At 48.5% G+C, this 25,301-nt stretch overlaps 1 pseudogene; it reads left to right on the top strand.

Moving 5' to 3' along the window:
- Positions 1 to 17,000: 17,000 nt before the first annotated feature.
- On the top strand, positions 17,001 to 21,129 carry LOC119300521 (annotated as a pseudogene).
- Positions 21,130 to 25,301: the final 4,172 nt, after the last annotated feature.

Genomic DNA, 25,301 nt, shown 5'->3' with positions numbered 1-25,301 from the left:
GACCCGGTGGCCCAGTTCTTCTCCTTCTCCGACAATGGCCGCGCCCTATCTTCGCCCCCGCGCACGGACTGCATGCAACTGGAGATGGAGAACGCCATTCAGGACGCGCTCGTCACCCCGCTGGCTTTCCAAGAAGATGGCCGCTCGCCTTCTCCACCCACCGCCAAGCCCGCCGAGCTGGAGAGCCCGGAGATGCTGCCGTGCCTGCTGCCCTGCATCGCCTCCCCTGCAGTACCAACGGTGGACTTCCAGATGGACGCGGTCATCCAGCAGGTGGGCTTCATGCAAATCGGTGACAGTCAGGCGCAACCAGCCGAGCTGTTTGCTGCGGTCCCGCCTCCGATCATCGCTAGCCAGCCTCCCCGTCCACGCCACTCCGCCCCGCCCAAGTCCAGGGCTACCTCCGCCCCTCCCGTCGCAGTGCTCGACAGGCAGTAGCTGGCAACTCCACCCCGGTGGCGCAGAGGGCGGTTCTGCGCCTAGTCCAGGAGCTAGGTGAGCTCGGCCCCAAGGACAAGATGACTTCGAAAGCGGCCACGCAGATCATGAAGCGTTTCCAGGAGCCCCTCTCCGACGGTGACATTGCTGCAATCGCCAAGCTAACCAGCCTTGACCAGGAAGCTCTCAAGATCGCCGCGGGCATGGCGGGGGATCGCCGAGGTTGAGGAGCTTACGCAAGTCTGATTATGTTAGTAGTTGTAGTAGTAGCTACTCTCCGTCAGCGGCTCGTCCTAAACCAGCTTGAGTTAGGTCTAGTCTTCATGTGTAGTTCTTCGGTGTTGTGGTTTGATCGTTGATGACGGGGTCTTGGGGCTGTTGGTGGCCGTCGTCGCCCCCGGTGCTGCTATAAGGTGTCCTCGTTCTGTATTAGTAAAATCTTCAGTTGGCTGAGCAGATTTAGTTTCTTCGATGTGTGACGGCAATTTAGTTTTCATGTCCTGGAACGTCAGAGGTTTAAACTGCCCGGCGAAGCACACGGTTGTCAGCGACGCAACTTCTTCTCATAGAGTAGCGGTGCTATGCCTACAGGAAACAAAAATCGATTCATGGACGACGGCGGTAGCTCGTGAGATAGGCGACAGTAGATTACAGGGATGTGTAGTGCTGCCTGCGATCGGGACCAGAGGTGGAGCGGCGATCTTCTAGGATAAAGATGTAGTCGACGTAGTTTCTCACTTTTTGGGTGGATTTTCCATCACGGTGAAAGTACGGGAGCTGAGCTCGGGGCAGCCTTTTTGGATGACCACGGTCTACGGCCCGACAGAAGATGCGCAAAAAGAGAACTTTCTTGCGGAGATAGCTGCTGCTGCCCCTCCTTCTGATGAACCATGGATGATCAACGGGGACTTCAATATGATCTATCAAGCTAGAGACAAGAGCAACCCAAACATAAACAGGAGAATGATGGGAAAATTCCGCAGAGCCATTGATCAAGCTGGACTCAAGGAGATCAAGTGGAAAAATCAACGTTTCACATGGAGTAATGAAAGGGAAAACCCCACTCTCTGTAGCATCGATAAATTGTTCTGCAACAGGGGCTGGGAAGATTTGCACCCTGATCATCTGTTGGTTGCTGCCTCAACATTGTTCTCCGACCACTGCCCTTTGGTGCTCGCCGCAGTAGACACGCCAACGCGAAAAGACAGGTTCAGGTTTGAAAATTTCTGGCCTAAGTTTCCACACTTCACGGAAACAGTCCTTCATGCCTGGCAAAGGCCGGTGCCACACGACTGTCCTTTCGTTCGAATCAAGAAGAAGCTCAAGCGGACTGCGGCTGATCTAAAGATCTGGAGCAAGGCCACTTTTGGAAAAGCGAAGCTGCAACTGCACATTGCAAACGAAGTGATACGCCTGTTTGATGTGGCTCAAGAAAGTAGAAGTCTCACGACTGCAGAGTTTCATCTGAGAAAGCAACTCAAGCTAAAAGTGTTAGGATTGGCAGCCATTGAAAGGGCCAGGCGCAAACAAGCCTCAAGGATTACCTAGCTGCGCGCAGGAGACGCAAACACCAAGCTTTTACATGCAAAAATGAGAGCCAGAAGAAGAAAAAATTTCATACACTCTCTTAGGGAGGACAGCTCGGAGATCTTCGATCATGCAGGGAAAGAGAGGATCCTTCATGACCATTTCACCGACAAGCAAGATGACTGGCAAACCACCCTAAATTGGGAGAGGCTGGCCATCCCCACAATCGACCCGCAAGGCCTAGACTCACCGTTCTCCATGGCCGAGGTTTGGGCTGCTATCATCTCCTCCCAGACAGATAAAGCACCTGGGCCTGACGGATTCACGGGACAATTTTATCGCTCCTATTGGCACATCATTCAGGAAGATGTCATGGCTGTTTTTCACAAGTTCCATCAGCTGGCAGGGCAAAACTTTGCAGAAATAAACACTGCTGTGATCACGCTGCTCCCAAAGAAGAATGGTGCCTCTGAGGTCAATCACTACCGGCCGATTAGCCTGATTCACTCAGTTGCAAAGCTCATTTCAAAAGTTCTTTTTGCAAGGCTTGCGGGGGTTATTGCTGCACTCATTTCACCGGCGCAGACCGCCTTCCAGAAAGGCAAATGCATACATGACAGCTATCAATACGTCCAAAGCTGTGTTAAGATGTTGCACAGAACAAAGAAGAAGGCGTTGTTCTTCAAGTTAGATATAGCGAAAGCCTTTGACTCTGTGTCCTGGGAGTATCTGCTCGAGCTCATGCAGAAGATGGGCTTCCCGCCCAGATGGAGAAATTGGATCGCCTTACTCCTCTCCTCCGCCTCATCTTCCTGCATGCTAAATGGAACGCAAGGCCAAACCATTTTCCAAGGCTGTGGATTCACGCAGGGCGACCCGCTCGCTCCCCTGCTCTTCATCTTGGCAATAGACCCATTGCACCGACTCCTAGAGGCTGCTGCAGAGGAGGAAATGATAGCAAATCTGCCGGGCTGTGGCATCAGCATGAGGATTAGTTTGTATGCTGACGATGCTGTTATTTTTGCAAACCCTGTGAAGGAGGAAGTGGACACGCTGCTATACCTGTTGCGCGGATTCCGGGAGGCTACGGGACTGAAACTGAACCAAGAGAAATCTTCAGTCATCCCAATAAACTATGGTGATGTTTAGTTATCAGAAGTTCTGGAAAACTTTAGAGGGCAGCAGTCCAACTTCCCAACCACCTATCTGGGGCTCCCAATCTATCCAAGAAAACTGAAACTGGTGCACTTTCAGTTCATCATCGACCGGATCCGTGCTAGGCTGGCTGGATGGAAAGGAAAACTCATGAACATTGCCGGTCGGCGCGTCCTGGTGCGTGCAGTCCTGACAGCCTTGCCGGTTTTTGCTATGACAGTCCTAAAAGTGCCGAAAAAATCCTGAAAGAGGTGTACAAGGCTCGGAGGCAATTCCTATGGGCTCAAGAGGAGAACTTAACTGGCGCCAAGTGCAAGGTAGCCTGGGGAGATGTTTGCCTCCCGCTAGATAAGGGGGGCTTGGGTTGCTCAATCTCCGTCAATTCAGTACAGCTCTCAGGTTGCGCTGGCTGTGGCTTGCTTGGTAGCAGCCGCGGAGACCATGGATGAGCTTCCCACCCCCATGTGACTCTGAAGATCGCGAGCTGTTTTCATCTGCAACCTCGGTGCAGTTGGGCAACGGAAAACTGGCGCCCTTCTAGACCAGCAACTGGATCGGAGTTTCCACGCTGCACCATGAGTTCCCGGCTCTGTTCGCCACTCAAGAAGGAAAAACATTTTGGTAGCCGATGCATTGACAGAGGACAAATGGGTGCAAGATCTCCTACATGGAAACACTGCGGAGATTGCCCTGGAGTTCCTGCAAATGTGGAGGAAGATTCAGAGGGCGGGCGTCGTGCTCTCCTCCGAGGAGGACAAGATCAGCTGGGTCGCCGCAGCGGACGGCGGCTCCTACTCGGCCAGGACTGCGTACAATCTCCAAATAAGTGATGCCCCTTCCTTGGGGATCAAAGTAGCATGCTGGAAGGCTTGGGTGCCAGGCACAATGAAAATCTTCGCTTGGCTTCTCCTCAAGGATAGATTATGGTGCAACAACTGCTTGCAACGTCGAGGTTGGCCTAATGTTTATTTCTGCATCTGTTGCAACAGAAACTTGGAGAGTTCAACACACCTTTTCTGGGACTGCCCTTTCGCTTGATCAGTGTGGCAGACAACGTCCTCCAGATTTGGCTGTGCAGCACTGAAAGAGGAGCGACATCCAAATCACAGCTCTCTTAAACACTGGGAACGGATCGTCGCCATGACGCCCCAGAGCTGCAGGAAGGGCTTCAAGACAATGTTGCTGTTGATCACCTGGGAGCTGTGGAAAGAGAGGAATGCATGTGTCTTCAGGGGAAAAACTCCTCTGACGGAGGATGTGCTATGAGCCACCAGGAGCGCGCTGGAGGTCTGGCGGCTTGCCGGAGCAAGATGTCTTGAGCCCCCGTTCGGGGAAGATGTAGCAAGATAATACCTTAGTTCTTTTTAGTTTGGGAAGCTACATCTCCCAGCATCTGGCAACCATGATCACTTGATCACCCTTGTATTTTCTGTTGCTTTCTTCTAAATTAGTGAATCCGGTGACCCCGGATCTTTCAAAAAGAATTTCTCATTGCTGCGGCTTAGTTAAAGTGTTGTTTTTTTGACAAATGCCTTGAATGTATATGTCGCTGTTGTGCGAGGACAGTGCTTTCATGTCTATGTTGCTATTGGTGTAACAGTGTGAGCACAGTGCTTTCGATGTCGTGTCCCTCTCATTACTTGTCTGCTCCCAGATCTCAATATGACCCATCTAGCATGCCTTGGATTGTTAGCAGGTTGTTAATGATCAATTGGTTAATACTCCCTCCGTTTCAGTTTATAAGTCATGCGCGTATATCTAGGTTGTCAATTTTATCACCCTAATCCGCAAGAGAGCTGGCGCCACCGCCCATGTCACGCTGGAGGAGGAGCACAAGAGGGAGTTTAATATCTAAGGTATTAGGTGAAGATGGAAGAAAGTGTTTTACATAGAAAGAAAGTGTTGCCAAACTTGGCAGTGATATTTGGCGTAGGACGATTTAACACCGAACAAATGACTTTACATGATTATATGTTGTTGTTTAATTATGATCATGAGTTGTTCAAATTGATACTTTGCAAACAAGGGTAATTTTACCCGCGGATATCCGTATACCCTGTTGGGTAACGGGTATGAAAAAAAATTATACCTTTTGGCAGGTATGGGATGGCTCCACACATACTGGGTACCATCCCTACCTCCACTCAAATGGTCAAATAGTGCCACCGGCATTCCATCCAGCATCACCATCAGAAAAACGGGTGCTACCCAGTGCCATCAATCCGTTTCATGTTCACGTAGTGGCGTCATAAAAGCCATTTCTGCTGAAAGCAAAGCATTTTGTTTCTGTCGAGAGCAAAGCATTTCCTTTTAGATTCCCTCGTTTTATTGCGCTAGCTACCTCTTACACTTCGCATGAGGGAAATAGTCTATCCATTTTTTCATGAGGCAACAAGGAGATATTCGTCCCCTATAATCAATATCAGTGAAGTAATCCCGAAACTCTAGAAATCATGAAGAATTTGTTCTATTTACGCGGGCTGGCAGGCCTTGGTCCTCGGAAGAAAATTCCGGAAGAAAGCAAAGCACTAGTAGTAGAGGACAGTCGGTAGAAGGTTCCATTTTGGCTTTTTCTCCCATCACCCTAATTTCTTTAAATGATTATTAAACGTACGTACAATGCCCATTATTGCTTATTGTAGTTCACAAAAAATGTCTGCTTGCCAAGAAACAAACAAATTTGGGAAAACTTCCAAAACTATGACTTCATCCTGTCCTAGCATCTCCGTGGCGTGAGTTCTCCCGCTAAGTCTAAGGGCACGTTCGGATCGCGGGAGCCCAGCGAGCTGGCTTCTCACGGGAGCCCAGCCAGCGTTCGACTGCGACTTGGTGGCTGTAGCGAGAGAAAATGCTTTGTGTGGGAGTGTAGCGAGATAAAACAAACCGGTACGCTATCTGGAGCTCACTTGGCGGTGGCATATCAGGTAATATTGACCAACTTCTTCTCTTTCGATTTTCGGGAGCTAGGCTCGTCCAGCTTCTAATTTTTGCACTACGAGGATGCTCTGCTCCACGAAGCCAGCTTCTCGGAGCTGCGCCGTTCGGGCCTTCTCCTAAGCGGAGGGGATGAAGCTCGGAGCTGGAGATGTTCAGAACAGGGCCTAAGTACTAGCTAACTAACCCCCACATGCCAAGCCCCAGCTAGCTAGCCGAATTGACGAATTCAATTCAATTTCAATACTCGCTTAAAGTCCAAACCACATTGGGCACACCAAGGTTTAAAGAGGATTATGCTAAAGACACAACTCAACAAGCCCTAAAGAGAAAAAGAAAAGGGGGAAGGCGGGTGACCGAGACCAAGTGCCCAACAGGCCCCGTCATTGCCATCGTCACCGCCTACTAAAAAACTAATCCGGCTCTGGGGGTGGTGTGGGAAGCGCAGGAGCCAACCGGAAGGCCAATGCACGAAGATCTGCGATGGAGATGTCGACGGCGTCCGGGTCCTGCTAGTGGCTAAGCGACCTCTAAAGCTACAGGTAGCCACACATTTTGAAAACCGCGTCAGCCGTGAAAAGGCGTACGCTGAATCACAAGTTTATTGCGGACCATCCAGAGCGTCTAGATAAAGACCCTTATCCCAGCCACCTAAAGTGACGGATACGCATCGCGGACGCCTGGAGTTTGACGAATATGTAGGGAAAATTGGTGTTGCACCACTGTCCGTCTTCACCTGCTTGTAGCCCGACAAAAATGGCTGCTCACTAGAAACAAATTTGGGAGAAGTTCCAAAAGTGTTACTTCATCCTGTCCTAGCATCTCCGTGGCGCGAGTTCTCCCGCTAAGTCTAAGTAGCTAACTAACCCCCGCATGCCCAGCCCCAGCTAGCTAGCCGAATTGGCGAATTCAATTCAATTTCAGTACTCGCTTAAAGTTCAAACCACATTGGGCACACCAAGGTTTAAAGAGGATTCCGCTAAAGACACAACTCAACAAGCCTTAAAGAGAAAAAGAAAGGGAGGAGGGCGGGTGACCGAGACCAAGTGCCCAACAGGCACCATCACTGCCGTTGTCACCCCCTACGAACAAACTAATCCGGTTCCGGGGGTGATGGGGGAAGCGTAGGAGCCAACCAGAAGGCCAACGCACAAAGATCTGCGATGGAGATGTGGATGTCGATGGCGTCCGGGTCCTGCGAGTGGCTAAGTGACCGCTAAAGCTATAAGTAGCCGCACATTTTGAAAACCGCGTCAGCCGTGAAAAGGCGTATGCTGAATCACAAGTTTATTGTGGACCGTCCAGAGCATCTAGATAAAGACCCTTATCCCAACCACCTAAAGTGACGGATACGCATCGCGGACGCCTGGAGTTTGACGAATAGGTCGGGGAAATTGGTGGTGCGCCACTGTCTGTCTTCACCTGCTTGTAGCCCGACAAAAATGTCTGCTCACTAGAAACAAATTTAGGAGAAGTTCCAAAAGTGTTACTTCATCCTGTCCTAGCATCTCCGTGGCGCGAGTTCTCCCGCTAAGTCTAAGTAGCTAACTAACCCCCGCATGCCCAGCCCCAGCTAGCTAGCTAGCCGAATTCAATTCAATTTCAGTAGTACTCGCTTTGACGAGGACGGCGCCCCCTTTACGTACCCACCAATCAATCATTTAAGATTCGATTAGTAGGATGAGTTTTTTTTGAGAGAAATTCGTAGGACGAGCCCCCTAAAATGTATAGTGGGTAGTATGGTAATTTCACATTAGGTATAGGAATACCCACACGACGCCGTACGTCGCGCGCGACGTCATACGCCCGCCCGCGTATGCCGCACCCGTCGCTGTACGTACGCCCGCCCGCGTACCCGCACCCATCGCTGTACGCCCTCACGTCTCGACGTTGGCGTCGACAGTTGTTGGAGGAAAAAAAAGACACGGTAGCCGCCGACGCTCGCCGTCGAAACCCTGAACCCTAACGCATCCACGCCGTCTCCACGTTGGCCCCCATCTCCACGAAGTCGCCGTCTCCCAAGTCGCGGCCCAAACAGGCCGCCGCGCATGCCCCGGCGCCTTTACCGCTGCCGGCACGCGTGCCCGCCGCCGCATTCCATTCGCATCGCCCAGATGGCCGCCCACCCGCGATCTACGTCGCCGCATCCCCCCGCCTCCCGGCGTCCGGCGCTATGACCTGTTGCTACATGTCGACCTACTGGAGGATTGGTCACCGCTCTCGCCGCGCTCGTCTCACTCCGGCCAGAGCGGGCTGCCCTCCTCGGATGAAGATGACGACCGCCCTTTCCCGCGCATCGAGCCCGGCACTTGGGTGGCCCATGTTAAAGACGGGTAGGGCAGGGCCTGCAACAGGGCGTCGCGCGTCGGGGCCGGGGGCTGCAGCCCTGTGCTCGGTGGGGGCGCCCGCGACCACGAGGAGGACGGCGGTGGAGGCGGTTCTGGTGCTAGCCGTTCCTGGAAGGATCGCCTGCTGGGTCGCGGCTGCCACGCCAGGGGCTGCGACGGGGACGTGATCTCGGACGCGCACCGTCGCCGTAGCAGATCGCCTGCCGGTCTCCGCCACTCGGCTGGCCGTCATGGCCGCCCTGCCGCTGGGAGGGCCTTCGGCGCTCCAGGTCTGTGCGCCACCCCGCCACTCCCCCTCTGCTCCCCCCCCGCGACGGAGGTCGACCCAGTGGCCCAGTTCTTCTCCTTCTTCGACAATGGCCGCGCCCTATTTTCGCCCCCGCGCACGGACTGCATGCAACTGGAGATGGAGAACGCCATTCAGGACGCGCTCGTCACCCCACTAGCTTTCGAAGACGATGGCCGCTCACCTTCTCCGCCCACCGCCAAGCCCGCCGAGCTGGAGAGCCCGGAGATGCTGCCGTGCCTGCTGCCCTGCATTGCCTCCCCTCCAGCACCAACGGTGGGCTTCCAGATGGACGCGGTCATCCAGCAGGTGGGCTCCATGCAAATCGGTGACAGTCAGGCGCAAGCAGCCGAGCTGTTTGCTGCGGTCCCGCCTCCGATCCTCGCAAGCCAGCCTCCCCGTCCACGCCACTCCGCCCCGCCCAAGTCCAGGGCTACCTCCGCCCCCTCCCGTCGTAGTGCTCGATTGGCAGTAGCTCGCAACTCCACCCCGGTGGCGCAGAGGGCGGTTCTGCGGCTAGTCCAGGAGCTAGGTGAGCTCGGCCCCAAGGACAAGATGTCTTCGAAAGCGGCCACGCAGATCATGAAGCGTTTCCAGGAGCCCCTCTCCGATGGTGACATTGCTGCAATCGCCAAGCTAACCGGCCTTGACCAGGAAGCTCTCAAGATCGCCGCGGGCATGGCGGGGGATCGCTGAGGTTGAGGAGCTCACGTAAGTCTGATTATGTCAGTAGTTGTAGTAGTAGCTACTCTCCGTCAGCGGCTGGTCCTAAACCAGCTTGAGTTAGGTCTAGTCTTCATGTGTAGTTCTTCGGTGTTGTGGTTTGATCATCGATGACGGGGTCTTGGGGATGTTGGTGGCCGTCGTCGCCCCCGGTGCTGCTGTAAGGTGTCCCCGTTCTGTATTAGTAAAATCTTCAGTTGGCGGAGCAGATTTAGTTTCTTCGATGTGTGACGGCAATTTAGTTTTCATGTCCTGGAACGTCAGAGGTTTAAACTGCCCGGCGAAGCACACGGTTGTCAGCGACGTCGCTTCTTCTCATAGAGTAGCGGTGCTATGCCTACAGGAAACAAAAATCGATTCATAGACGACGGCGGTAGCTCGTGAGATAGCCGACAGTAGATTACAGGGATGTGTAGTGCTGCCTACGATCAGGACCAGAGGTGGAGCGGCGATCTTCTGGGATAAAGATGTAGTCGACGTAGTTTCTCACTTTTTGGGTGGATTTTCCATCACGGCGAAAGTACGGGAGCTGAGCTCGGGGCAGCCTTTTTGGATGACCACGGTCTACGGCCCGACAGAAGATGCGCAGAAAGAGAACTTTCTTGCGGAGATAGCTGCTGCTGCACCTCCTTCTGATGAACCATGGATGATCAACGGGGACTTCAATATGATCTATCAAGCTAGAGACAAGAGAAACCCAAACATAAACAGGAGAATGATGGGAAAATTCCGCAGAGCCATTGATCAAGCTGGACTCAAGGAGATCAAGTGGAAAAATCAGCGTTTCACATGGAGTAATGAAAGGGAAAACCCCACTCTCTGTAGCATCGATAAAGTGTTCTGCAACGGGGGCTGGGAAGATTTGCACCCTGATCATCTGTTGGTTGCTGCCTCAACATTGTTCTCCGACCACTTCCCTCTGGTGCTCGCCGCAGTGGACACGCCAACGCGAAAAGCCAGGTTCAGGTTTGAAAATTTCTGGCCTAAGTTTCCACACTTCATGGAAACAGTCCTTCATGCCTGGCAAAGGCCGGTGCCACACGACTGTCCTTTCATTCGAATCAAGAAGAAGCTCGAGCGGACTGCGGTTGATCTGAAGATCTGGAGCAAGGCCACTTTTGGAAAAGCAAAGCTACAACTGCACATTGCAAACGAATTGATACGCCTGTTTGATGTGGCTCAAGAAAGTAGAAGGCTCACGACTGCAGAGTTTCATCTGAGAAAGCAACTCAAGCTAAAAGTGTTAGGATTGGCAGCCATTGAAAGGGCCAGGCGCAAACAAGCCTCAAGGATTACCTAGCTGCGCGCAGGAGACGCAAACACCAAGCTTTTACATGCAAAAATGAGAGCCAGAAGAAGAAAAAATTTCATACACTCTCTTAGAGAGGATAGCTCGGAGATCTTCGATGATGCAGGGAAAGAGAGGATCCTTCATGACCATTTCACCAAGTTTGTGGACAAGCAAGATGACTGGCAAACCACCCTAAATTGGGAGAGGCTGGCCATCCCCACAATCGACCCACAAGGCCTAGAATCACCGTTCTCCATGGCCGAGGTTTGGGCTGCTATCATCTCCTCCCCGACAGATAAAGCACCCGGGCCTAACGGATTCACGGGACAATTTTATCGCTCGTGTTGGCACATCATTCAGGAAGATGTCATGGCTGTTTTTCACAAGTTCCATCAGCTGGCAGGGAAAACTTTGCAGAAATAAACACTGCTGTGATCACGCTACTCCCAAAGAAGAATGGTGCCTCTGAGGTCAATCACTACCGGCCGATTAGCCTGATTCACTCAGTTGCAAAGCTCATTTCAATAGTTCTTTCTGCAAGGCTTGCGGGGGTTATTGCTGCACTCATTTCACCGGCGCAGACCGCCTTCCAGAAAGGCAAATGCATACATGACAGCTATCAATACATCCAAAGCTGTGTTAAGATGTTGCACAGAACAAACAAGAAGGCGTTGTTCTTCAAGTTAGATATAGCGAAAGCCTTTGACTCTGTGTCCTGGGAGTATCTGCTCGAGCTCATCCAAAAGATGGGCTTCCCGCCCAGATGGAGAAATTGGATCGCCTTACTCCTCTCCTCCGCCTCATCTTCCTGCATGCTAAATGGAACGCAAGGCCCAACCATTTTCCAAGGCTGTGGATTCAGGCAGGGCGACCCGCTCGCTCCCCTGCTCTTCATCTTGGCAATAGACCCATTGCACCGACTCCTAGAGGCTGCTGCAGAGGAGGAAATGATAGCAAATCTGCCGGGCCGTGGCATCAGCATGAGGATTAGTTTGTACGCTGACGATGCTGTTATTTTCGCAAACCCTGTGAAGGAGGAAGTGGACACGCTGCTATACCTGCTGCGCGGATTCGGGGAGGCTACGGGACTGAAACTGAACCAAGAGAAATCTTCAGTCATCCCAATAAACTGTGGTGATGTTTAGTTCTCGGAAGTTCTGGAAAACTTTAGAGGGCAGCAGTCCAACTTCCCAACCACCTATCTGGGGCTCCCAATCTCTCCAAGAAAACTGAAACTGGTGCACTTTCAGTTCATCATCGACCGGATCCGCGCTAGGCTGGCTGGATGGAAAGGAAAACTCATGAACATTGCCGGTCGGCGCGTCCTGGTGTGTGCAGTCCTGACAGCCTTGCCGGTTTTTGCTATGACAGTCCTAAAAGTGCCGAAAAAATCCTGAAAGAGGTGGACAAGGCTCGGAGGCAATTCCTATGGGCTCAAGAGGAGAACTTAACTGGCGCCAAGTGCAAGGTAGCGTGGGGAGATGTTTGCCTCCCGCTAGATAAGGGGGGCTTGGGTTGCTCGATCTCCGTCAATTCAGTACAGCTCTCAGGTTGCGCTGGCTGTGGCTTGCTTGGCAGTAGCCGCGGAGACCACGGATGAGCTTCCCACCCTCATGTGACTCTGAAGATCGCGAGCTGTTTTCATCTACAACCTCGGTGCAGTTGGGCAACGGAAAACTGGCGCCCTTCTGGACCAGCAACTGGATCGGAGTTTCCACGCTGCACCATGAGTCCCCGGCTCTGTTCCGCCACTCAAAAAGGAAAAACAGGATGGTAGCCGATGCATTGACAGAGGACAAATGGGTGCGAGATCTCCGACACGGAAACACTGCGGAGATTGCCCTGGAGTTCCTGCAAATGTGGAGGAAGATTCAGAGGGCGGGCGTCGTGCTCTCCTCCGAGGAGGACAAGATCAGCTGGGTCGCCGGAGCGGACGGCGGCTCCTACTCGGCCAGGACTGCGTACAATCTCCAAATAAGTGATGCCCCTTCCTCGGGGATCAAAGTAGCATGCTGGAAGGCTTGGGCGCCAGGCACAGTGAAAATCTTCGCTTGGCTTCTCCTCAAGGATAGATTATGGTGCAACGACTGCTTGCAACGTCGAGGTTGGCCTAACGGTTATTTCTGCATCTGTTGCAACAGAAACTTGGAGAGTTCAACGCACCTTTTCTGGGACTGCCCTTTCGCTCGATCAGTCTGGCAGACAACGTCCTCCAGATTTGGCTGTGCAGCACTGAAAGAGGAGCGACATCCAAATCACAACTCACTTAAACACTGGGAACGGATCGTCGCCATGACGCCCCAGAGCTGCGGGAAGGGCTTCAAGACAATGTTGCTGTTGATCACCTGGGAGCTGTGGAAAGAGAGGAATGCATGTGTCTTCAGGGGAAAAACTCCTCTGATGGAGGATGTGCTATGAGCCATCAGGAGCGCGCTAGAGCTCTGGCGGCTTGCCGGAGCAAGATGTCTTGAGCCCCCGTTCGGGGAAGATGTAGCGAGATAATACCTTAGTTCTTTTTAGTTTGGGAAGCTACATCTCCCAGCATCTGGCAACCATGATCACTTGATCACCCTTGTATTTTCTGTTGCTTTCTTCTAAATTAGTGAATCTGGTGACCCCGGATCTTTCAAAAAGAATTTCTCATTGCTGCGGCTTAGTTAAAGTGTTGTTTTTTTTGACAAATGCCTTGAATGTATGTGTCGCTGTTGTGCGAGGACAGTGCTTTCATGTCTATGTTGCTGTTGGTGTAACAGTGTGAGCACAGTGCTTTTGATGTCGTGTCCCTCTCATTAATTGTCTGCTCCCAGATCTCAATATGACCCATCTAGCATGCCTTGGATTGTTGGCAGGTTGTTAATGATCAATTGGTTAATACTCCCTCCGTTTTAGTTTATAAGTCCTGCGCGTATATCTAGGTTGTCAATTTTATCACCCTAATCCGCAAGAGAGCTGGCGCCACCGCCCGTGTCACGCTGGAGGAGGAGCGCAAGAGGGAGTTTAATATCTGAGGTATTAGGTGAAGATGGAAGAAAGAGTTTTACATAGAAAGAAAGTGTTGCCAAACTTGGCAGTGATATTTTGCGTAGGACGATTTAACACCGAACAAATGACTTTACATGATTATATGTTGTTGTTTAATTATGATCATGAGTTGTTTAAATTGATACTTTGCAAACATGGGTAATTTTACCCGCGGATATCCGTATACCCTATTGGGTAACGGGTATGAAAAAAAATTATACCTTTTGGCAGGTATGGGGTGGCTCCACCCGTACTGGGTACCATCCCTACCTCCACTCAAATGGTCAAATAGTGTCACCGGCATTCCATCCAGCATCACCATCAGAAAAACGGGTGCTACCCAGTGCCATCAATCCGTTTCATGTTCACGTAGTGGCGTCATAAAAGCCATTTCTGCTGAAAGCAAAGCATTTTGTTTCTGTCGAGAGCAAAGCATTTCCTTTTAGATTCCCTCGTTTTATTGCACTAGCTACCTCTTACACTTCGCATGAGGGAAATAGTCTATCCATTTTCTCATGAGGCAACGAGGAGATATTCGTCCCCTATAATCAATATCAGTGAAGTAATCCTGGAACTCTAGAAATCATGAAGAATTTGTTCTATTTACGCGGGCTGGCTGGCCTTGGTCCTCGGAAGAAAATTCCGGAAGAAAACAAAGCACTAGTAGTAGAGGACAGTCGGTAGAAGGTTCCGTTTTGGCTTTTGCTCCCATCAGCCTCATTTCTTTAAATGATTATTAAACGTACGTACGATGCCCATTATTGCTTATTGTAGTTTACAAAAAATGTCTGCTTGCCAAGAAACAAACAAATTTGGGAAAACTTCCAAAACTATGACTTCATCCTGTCCTAGAATCTCCGTGGCGTGAGTTCTCCCGCTAAGTTTAAGGGCACGTTCGGATCGCGGGAGCCCAGCGAGCTGGCTTCTCACGGGAGCCCAGCCAGCGTTCAACAGCGACTTGGTGGCTGTAGCGAGAGAAAACGCTTTGTGTGGGAGTGTAGCGAGAGAAAACGAACCGGTATGCTATCTGGAGCTCACTTGGCGGTGGCATATGAGGTAATATTGACCAACTTCTTCTCTTTCGATTTTTGGGAGCTAGGCTCATCCAGCTTCTAATTTTTGCACTATGAGGATGCTCTGCTCCACGAAGCCAGCTTCTCGAAGCTGCGCCGTTCGGGCCTGCTCCTAAGCGAAGGGGATGAAGCTCGGAGCTGGAGACGTTCAGAACGGGGCCTAAGTACTAGCTAACTAACCCCCACATGCCAAGCCCCAGCTAGCTAGCCGAATTGGCGAATTCAACTCAATTTCAATACTCGCTTAAAGTCCAAACCACATTGGGCACACCAAGGTTTAAAGAGGATTATGCTAAAGACACAACTCAACAAGCCCTAAAGAGAAAAAGAAAAGGGGGAAGGCGGGTGACCGAGACCAAGTGCCCATCAGGCCCCTTCATTGCCATCGTCACTGCCTACGAACAAACTAATCCGGCTCTGGGGTGGTGGGGAAGCGCAGGAGCCAACCGGAAGGCCAACACACGAAGATCTGCGATGGAGATGTCGATGGCGTCCGGGTCCTACTAGTGGCTAAGCGACCGCTAAAGCTACAAGTAGCCACACATTTTGAAAACCGCGTCAGCCGTGAAAAGGCATACGCCGAATCACAAGTTTATTGCGGACCATCCAGAGCGTCTAGATAAAGACCCTTATCCCAGCCACCTAAAGTGACGGATACGCATCGCGGACGCCTGGTGTTTGACGAATATGTAGGGAAAATTGGTGTTGCACCACTGTCCGTCTTCACCTGCTTGTAGCCCGACAAAAATGGCTGCTCACTAGAAACAAATTTGGGAGGAGTTCCAAAAGTGTTACTTCATCCTCTCCTAGCATCTCCGTGGCGCGAGTTCTCCCGCTAAGTCTAACTAGCTAACTAACCCCCGCATGCCCAGCCCCAGCTAGCTAGCCGAATTGGCGAATTCAATTCAATTTCAGTACTCGCTTAAAGTTCAAACCACATTGGGCACACCAAGGTTTAAAGAGGATTCTGCTAAAGACACAACTCAACAAGCCCTAAAGAGAAAAAGGAAGGGAGGAGGGCGGGTGACCAAGACCAAGTGCCCAACAGGCACCATCACTGCCGTTGTCACCCCCTACGAACAAACTAATCCGGCTCCGGGGGTGATGGGGGAAGCGCAGGAGCCAACCAGAAGGCCAACGCATGAAGATCTGCGACGGAGATGTCGAAGTCGATGGCGTCCGGGTCCTGCGAGTGGCTCAGCGACCGCTAAAGCTATAAGTAGCCACACATTTTGAAAACCGCGTCAGCCGTGAAAAGGTGTATGCTGAATCACAAGTTTATTGCGGACCGTCCAGAGCATCTAGATAAAGACCCTTATCCCAACCACCTAAAGTGACGGATACGTATCGCGGACGCCTGGAGTTTGACGAATAGGTCGGGGAAATTAGTGTTGCGCCACTGTCTGTCTTCACCTGCTTGTAGCCCGACAAAAATGTCTGCTCACTAGAAACAAATTTGGGAGAAGTTCCAAAAGTGTTACTTCATCCTATCCTAGCATCTCCGTGGCGCGAGATCTCCCGCTAAGTCTAAGTAGCTAACTAACCCCCGCATGCCCAGCCCCAGCTAGCTAGCTAGCCGAATTCAATTCAATTTCAGTAGTACTCGCTTTGACGAGGACGGCGCCCCCTTTACGTACCCACCAATCAATCATTTAAGATTCGATTGGTAGGACGAGTTTTTTTTTGAGAGAAATTCGTAGGACGAGTTGGGACAACACATACCACGATTAATAAGCAATGTACTAGAGCTTCACGTCCCCGCTGAGCTGATATATATATATAAGGGAGTGCTTCGGTACAACCCCCCCCCTAAAACGTATAGTGGGTAGTATGGTAATTTCACATTAGGTATAGGAATACCCACACGACGCCATACGTCGCGCGTGACGTCATACGCCCGCCCGCGTATGCCGCACCCGTTGCTGTACGTACGCCCGCCCGCGTACCCGCACCCGTCGCCGTACGCCCTCACGTCTCGACATTGGCGTCGACAGTTGTTGGAGGAAAAAAAGACACGGTAGCCGCCGACGCCTGCCATCGAAACCCTGAACCCTAACGCATCCACGCTGTCTTCATGTTGGCCCCCATCTCCACGAAGTCGGCATCGCCCAAGTCGTGGCCCAAACAGGCCGCCGTGCATGCCCCGGCGCCTTAACAGCTGCCGGCGCTCGTGCCCGCCGCCGCATTCCATTCACGTCGCCCAGATGGCCGCCCACCCGCGATCTACGTCGCCGCCTCCATCCGCGCACTACGCCTGCTACGACCAGCCATCGTCCTCACGCCGTCGACACCTGCCTCCGCCGGCCAGCAACGTCACGCCGTTATCACGTTCGTCATCGGAGGAAATGGATCCGGCTGAAATCCTCGCCGTCGTGCAAGAGGTTGGTTTGAGACATTGTTGTGCTTGATAAGATAGTTGTTTTAGGGATGATGTTACACGGTGTTTGATTCATCGTACAATTTTTTAACTATATATAGTTAGAGGAGGAGGGAGATTATGATGGCGATGATTATGGCGAGGACAACGAAACCTCATCACGGAATATGGATGAACCTGGTGAGGAGAAGTACATGAGTTTGGATGAATTTTATAATGGCAATGTAAGTGTGATCAATGTTGATAAAACAATAAATATGAGGGGGTAAATATGATAGACCGCACGGAAAATTTAATATTTTTTGCATGATGCAGCGACATGGCGATGATGATGATATGGATATAGATGATTCATTTGCTGAGAGTGCACTCCGGGTATGTTATTAATAAAACAGAGAAGAAATGACATAATAACCATATGAGCACTTACATGTTTTTTTTGCAATGCGCGCAGATGGACAAGGACGGGGACTTTGTGAGGAATATTGTGGACGATGAAAGTGACAAATTGCACGTTGATGCATCTCACGATGACAACTCCAGCAAAGTAAGTTTTGAAACTTACATCACTACAGTACATATTAAAATTATAACTGACTGACATAAATGGTTTAATGCATTAATTTACAGGGAATTGTAGATGGTACAAGCGGGAATGATGAGCATGTTGGTGATGATCTGTTTAATTTTGACATCGGATTTGACGAATATCAGCAAGAATCATTGGACATCCATTGGAAGGTCATGAGGAAGACGTTCAAGTCACTAGGAGAGGTTTACAATTTCTATAATCAGTATGCTTACAAGCGTGGTTTCAGCGTAAGAAAGGACTCACTGAAATATTCGAAAGGTCCTGAGGCAACTAAGCACTTGAGAAAGTATGTGTGTGCGAGAGCTGGGACACGACAGGAAAACTTTGTACAATGGAAGGCAGGACCCGCAGGCTGAGAGGGGAGACTCGTTGCTTCTGTGATGCGCATATAACTTTGAAACTTGATAAAGAGCGTGATGTTTGGTATGTCAACAGTTTCAATGATGATCACAGTCACGTTCTAGCTAGACCGGATGAAGTCACGTTTCTTCGGTCTCACAATCAGATAAAAGAATATCAAAAGGCTGAGATCTTAACCATGGCAGGTGCTGGAATTAGGAAACATATGATTTATGATCTACTCGTCAGTAGGTACGGGTCATATGCAAAGGCTAGTTTTGGGAGGAAGAAGCTTTATAACATGTGTTATAGAGAAAAAATGAAGTTGTTTGCACAAGGTGATGCAGACACTGCCATTGGGATCATGATGACCAGAAAAGAGAGAGATTCAGATTTCTTCTTTGAGCACACCGTCGATGATGAAGGAAGGCTGAAAAACATATTCTGGTGTGATTCTCAATCACGTCGAGACTATGTTCACTACGGTGATGTGACAGTCTTCGACAGCACATACAGGATGAATAGGTATGGCATGCCATTTATACCTTTTTTTGGTTTGAACAACCACCGTTGCACCACGGTATTCGGTTGTGTTCTTGTGTCTGACAAGATGGAAGATACATATGTCTGGCTGCTTCAGACGTTTTTGAGGGCTCACTGTCAGAAGAGGCCCAGGTCAGTAATTACTGATGGAGATGCAGCTATGATTAAGGCCATAAGACAGGTACTTTCGGAGGTTTGGCATTGTCTTTGCTCGTGGCATATTGAGAAGAACATGCAGAAACACCTTCATCATAAGTCTCTAAAGGAGTTCAGGTCTCTACTTTATTATGCCACTTCAAAAAAGGTATTTGAGGAGAGATGGGCAGCGTTTACCGCCAAATGGCACTCGGAGAAAACAAAGACATGGTTACGTATGATGTACAAGAAGAAAAGGCTTTGGCTGCATCATATCTGTCAGGTGGATTTTTCTTAGGTATGCGAAGTAACCAGCGAAGTGAGAGTCTGAATTCATGCCTTCACTTGCATCTAGACTCCGGTATGACTATTGTTGATATGATTGTGCACTATGAGAACTGCATAGTTCGTCTCCGTGAGAATGAGGCGCATGACGATTACACAAACTCATAGACAGTTCCAGTACCAGTATTGGATGAGTGTAAAGATATTGAGAAATCAGCTGCCCGTGAGTTCACTGCGGCAAACTTTTATATCTTGCAGGAAGATATGAAGAAGGCATGGGAGCTAGAGGTCCTTGAGAGACTGAGAGGAGCAGACACTCACGGATTCATACTGACATGGAAGGAAAATAGAGATATCAGATTCACTGTGGCGTACACCCCAGGTAAGTTAGAAGAAACTGTGAAGTGCAATTGCAGAAGCATGTATCGCAAAGGACTTCCTTGCAAACATATTCTTCACGTTCTGATTCAGCTACGCTTACGTGAGATACCTAAGTGTTTAGTACTGCGGAGGTTGAGCCAAGTTGCAAGGGGTGGACTTCCCGTGAAGCGCGCTAGCGATCTGTTTGTGTGGGGATGGGCAGGTGCAGGGGACAGAGCTAGGTACAGCGAGTTGACTATCTTATCTGCTGAAGCAACTCATAAAGCATGCCATAAACCATTTTCATTCGACAAGTTGAGGGCGGCTCTGAGGGACATAATAGATAATGATTACACCGAGGAGGATGAGCCTGGTGCGGAGGTACAGTTTGTGAACGACGATGCATTCGAGCCTAATCAAGATCATGGTCTTGTTCGTGATCCCGCAAAAGTTAAGACCAAAGGCGCACCAAAACAGAATGTTAAAGGCCGCGGTAAGGATGGTCCTGATGTCACTAAAAATGGGCGACCAAAAGCTTTTGATGAGAAAAGCAAACGTCAATGTGGACAGTGCGGTGTTGCGGGTCATTATAAGTCCACGTGCCCTCAAAATTCTAAGTATGATTTTCTTATGTTATTGTATATCTTATTGTTCAAACCGAATTTATTTGTTCATTGTGAATTAACACATATCTTATTGTTATGTAGGAACTTTGCTTAACATGTGGAGTATGGAAGATTGGTTCACCCTTTGATTGAAGACAGTTTTATTATGGATGGCTATGGAAGATCGTTCCACCCTTTCATTGAAGACAGTTTTTTAATGTTCTATACATTTGATCTTTAATAATTGTTATAATATGTTATATGAACTTATTTTACTTCGTTGATGTCAGACTATTTTGTTTTGATGACAAACTATGTAATGCAAGAAGGAGTTTTACTTTGTTTATTTTGATGTGTTTATTTTTACTGTTAATTTTGTGCAAGTTGCTGTTGTTTATTTTGACGTGCTCATTTTTGCATAGTACTGCCGTCGCTGTTTACTGTATATTTTCTGCATTGTACGGTCGCCGTCGCTTAGAACGCCGTCATTTAAAAAAAACACACGATAAGTGCACCGGCGGCACTGTCCCACAGTGGCAGCGTCGGCCGGCGGCACTGTCCCACAGGGCAGAGTCGGACGGCGGCAGCAGTACGAGGCAATCAAAGGAGTTCGATAGCCTATGTGCCGCTGGGTATATAAGCCGGTCGTCGCGCGCTCCGTCGGCCGAGGTGGGACTAAACATTCCAAGTCGCCCCGCGTGGAACTTGGGCCGTCGTTGCGCCGAGTGCTACTTGGGCTGTCGTCGTGCCGTGGGCGGAAACAATGATATTGGGCCGGCCCACGCGGTCACGCGCGTCGCTGCAGGCACGACAGCTGCGATAGCTAAGTTTTAGTCCCACCTCGCCCGACGGAGCGCGTGACGACCAGCTTATATACCCGGCGGCGCACTTGCAGTGGACCGTCTTTGATTAGTTATGCTACCCGTCGTTTGACGCTGCCCTGTTGAACAGTGTCGTCGGTCCTGTCTGACATTAGACTGGCCGGCGCACTTGTCAGCAATTTTTCTGTAGAAAAGGAAATTAAGAACATCAGTGTTATAATAAGCGACGGCGACAGTGCTTTAAAGTGCATAATAAATACATGTACATTTTTTTAACATTCAGCAGTACAGGAATACAATTTGACGACTGCACAACTATAAATATGAAGATTTCAAATGTAAAGACAACGGCATGAAGACAACATAATAATCCAAATGTCATTCTCGACATAAATATTCAAAATAGTAGTGTCTTATTCATCACAAGACATGAAAGTCAAAATAAATGTAAACATTATTTGAGCCTACAAAATTTTCTTGTACAAATTTTTTGCCACATTTATTTCTTATTTGCAAGCTGGGTAACTTTGTCCTTCACATTGTTGAGCGTATTTCTCTCCGAAAAAATAAGCTGCGCAATCATTAAGTCCCTCAATTTATCAATTGACCCTTGTTAGAACTTCATATTAGTACAATTCAAATAGTATTACATAATGAATTTAATTGAATATAAGCATTTGAAATAAAACCAGACCTGAGAAAAATGGCTTGTCCATTTTTCACCGTTCCAATATTGAAAGCATCGAAGAACAAATATTCCACATGAATTGCTGGTCCGTACAAACAACGGTTCATAAGTTCACATTTGAGGTAAGATATTGAAACAATATGAAAGTATTTACTCACCCGTCTTCTTGTTGTGGGATGTTATACGTTTTGATAGGCCAGGTAGACACATCCGGAAAATTCACAGCACCGCTCGCATTCGCATCACGTATGTCATATCCAAGTTGATTTTTCTGTTCATATACATGATAGCACGAAAAGAATTTACATAGTTCAGTTACTAAATGATAATTTCAATATGCTCATGTAAATTTATGCCGTACCAGCTCCTCAACTTTTTCTGTAATTTCACTGTCAAGTTCGGGTCCCATCAAAGAATCAAGAACCTGGAACTCTTCCTTCGGGCGATGCATGACAACCGAAACCCAGTGGGTATTTCCCTTATTAAGAGGAATATAAAGCTGCATCACAACGAAAATATGATGCAATCAACACATACTATCTTATTATTTATATCCCATATATGCATACTTTAAGGCAGTTGAACTTACCTTATCTTTTTTAAAATACTCATCGGTGCATCTATTCAAGGGTCCATTCTTCTTCGCCACAACTTCGTTGTCATTTTTTCCTCCCTGGGTGTCCGGTCTAAATTCAAGTAACCAATTGACCAGCCAGATCGGCATTATATGACGATCTTCACCAACAACTCCCAACAGATACGACGAATAAGCATTGATAACCTGAAAATAATTTAAATGATGTATAACAATTCTAATTTGCATTGAATGCTAATAGAAAACAGAACAATAACTTACATCACCGGTTAGCCATTGATGGTCAAGAATCTTACAAGCCATCTCTGCACTCAGTCCTTCGCGCATGCCATCATTGAATATTTCCTTCTTTCTATGTTTTGCTGACCGCTGATAAGCACGAACAAACTTAACACTAGCTTTAATCACATTGTATTCTTCTTCAAAGACTTCTTTCTCGAATAGTTCTGCAATACATGACGATAATATGTTAATAATTCAATGCTAAGTAGTAAGTTCAGCTCGAAAATAATATGATAAAACTCACTTGCTTTTGCTGAACGCTTTGTAGGTATAACTGGAATATAAGGAGACTTTATAAGGTTTGATCGTCTCCGCATCCGTTTCCCTACACCCTTCTCCTGTACCTCATCTTCTCCAATTCAATCTACCGATCCACGTGATGCGATTTCATCTGTTCCTAAAGATGTAATGGATTTCTCATCAGATACCTCAGGAACTTCGATAGGATCTTCTTCATCACCCTTGAAACTATCAAAATATTCAGGTGTGCAATAATAAGGTGTCTTCTCTTCAGAATCATTAATATCATCTTCATCATCCTCTTGCACATTCTTTTTTCCCGGTGTTTTGAAATTGTCCACGTCAGGATTATATACAAATTCCTTGCGAGGTTTTCCACCATAGTTTCTACTTTCACTATTTTCACCATACTCATTCTCTTCTTCTTTTTCACTATCACCGGCTTTGTAAAATACAGCGCTTTTGTTCAATTTCTCTATGACCCTCTGTGATAAAAAATTAGTTGTAGTTAGTTATGTGACACATCGAAAACCATTGTGAACGACAAAATCAGAAAACTTGTACCTGTGTGCATAGCTCTGGCATACGAAGCATATCCTTATGAATGTGCTTCAGCTCAGTCAAAATCCGATCCATAATATGGTTCTGGGTAGCTGAAGCCTCACATGTACTCACGCCTGTTCTCCTTCTAGTAATCTTAGACTTTCTCGTACTGGATTTCTTGTTCTTTTCAGCCTGTTCCATTCTAATTTTGTTTAAGCGGTACTCTTCAGTAATGGTGTCATCGATATACAACATAAAGAATCATACAATCATATTTAATTAATAATTAATTGCAGACTTTAAATGGAAAAAATAAATATTTAACGTATTACCATTCCAACACCACGACCGTTTTGAAAGTCATACTTGTCTCTTTTCTCCGCTGCCGCTTCTGTCCAATTCCTCATCAAGGGGCTCAACAACGCTAAAGTATCATACTATGGACCGGTGCTTGGCTGCACCTTCTCCCAATATAGATACTGCAAAACAAACAAACAACCATTTAGCATGTGTTACACTGTTATTACATAATATAACTATTCAATTTAAAAAATAAATCATACCTGCAGAAGTGCTAGGTTGCCACGTGGCCATTCCCTAACACGACCGGGCTGCAAGACCGTACCAATCTCCGACAAACAAAACCGCAAAGTGAATGCGTTCCAGTTGAACTTTTTTATCTGCCTGACATCTTGCACTAGTGCATAATAATTCTTCGAAATGTACTCATCAGACACTGGTGCAATTATAGTCCCCCACAGGACGAGAAACACCATCCGAACAAATTCATTGTCCGCATTTTTATTTCTCCCAATCTTGTCAATAAGATCATCAATCAATATTTTACCATTCTTCTTGTTAACAAAACTAGCTGGAATTTTTTTTATTGCTTTGCCTTGGTCCATACTCAAAAAACTAGAAACATCAACTCCTTCATTCTTTAAACCAAATATAGCAAACACATCATCAGGCCTCAGTGAACTCAACCCTTTTTTCCGACTGCCTCTTGCACCATGAATTTTTTACTACTAAGATTGTAACCTTGAATCATAAGCGCAAGAAAATTATCACGCATCTTGACCGAAGGTATTCGTAACATGCCCTCCATCTCCGTTTCATAAAACATAAATCGCTGACTTGATGTTAACTTATTAACAAGAGTAACCCATTTTTCTACAGAACATGCAATCACACCATCGATCTCCATACTGCATATAAAAATATCTATGTGACGTTGCATGCAGCTAATGTGTTATATAATGTTGAAATTTTTAAAATATATACCTGTTCGAGGGTGTTGACGTTGGCTGTTGACGATCGGTGCTGACGGAGGGTGGTGACGTCGACTATTGTTGGGTGACGACGGGCGTTGACGGCGGGCGTTGACGACCGGCACTGACGGCGGGTGGTGACGTCGACTAGTGCGGGCTGACGGCGGCGCGACACCATCGGGCGGGGAACGACAGTGTGGGCGGCGGCGGGCGACAGGGATCAGATCGGGCGCGTCGTCGGCACATACGACGCAAAAAGGGCATGCGCGACGTGATTGGGCGACGTGATTGGGCGACGTGTGTGTTTGTCGGGAATATTCCCTCAGATAGCGACAGCTCGTGCAGATATTTTGCTGCTTCGGGCCCGCATCGATTATTAAGTGGGCGACGGCCAGTCTACAATATTGAATATGTAATTATTTATTTGTATAATTTTGTCATTTAGTGTATTTTTTATAAACTTTGCACGAAAAACAAACATGTTTTGTGCCCAATTTTTTTTCACGGGCCACAGTGACCATGCAGGGCACGCACGCAAAAATTTGTCGCGTTTCGAGTCCGTATGGATTTTCTACGATTTTCCGGGCCGAAAACCCCTAAAATACTGCCCAGACGTGACGCAACTTGCGTTCGTTTTCGGATTTCGTTCATTTTGGCCGTGGGGTGCCCGGGTTGGGCCCCACACGCGCTGGCAAAAGTTGGCTGCATTCCGTGAAACCGCTCAGGTACTTGCTGTAGAACAGGGTGGTTTCTGTATGGCCGGAGGGGACCCTCGGTCGCACGTCTCCGCTTCGCATCCGGCAAACATGCCCAATTTTTTTTCACGGGC

This window comes from Triticum dicoccoides, chromosome 5A (genome assembly GCF_002162155.2).
Source record: "Triticum dicoccoides isolate Atlit2015 ecotype Zavitan chromosome 5A, WEW_v2.0, whole genome shotgun sequence".
Lineage (NCBI taxonomy): Eukaryota > Viridiplantae > Streptophyta > Magnoliopsida > Poales > Poaceae > Triticum > Triticum dicoccoides.
The sequence above is the reverse complement of the archived record's forward strand: the minus strand, read 5'-3'. Positions and strand labels throughout refer to the sequence as shown.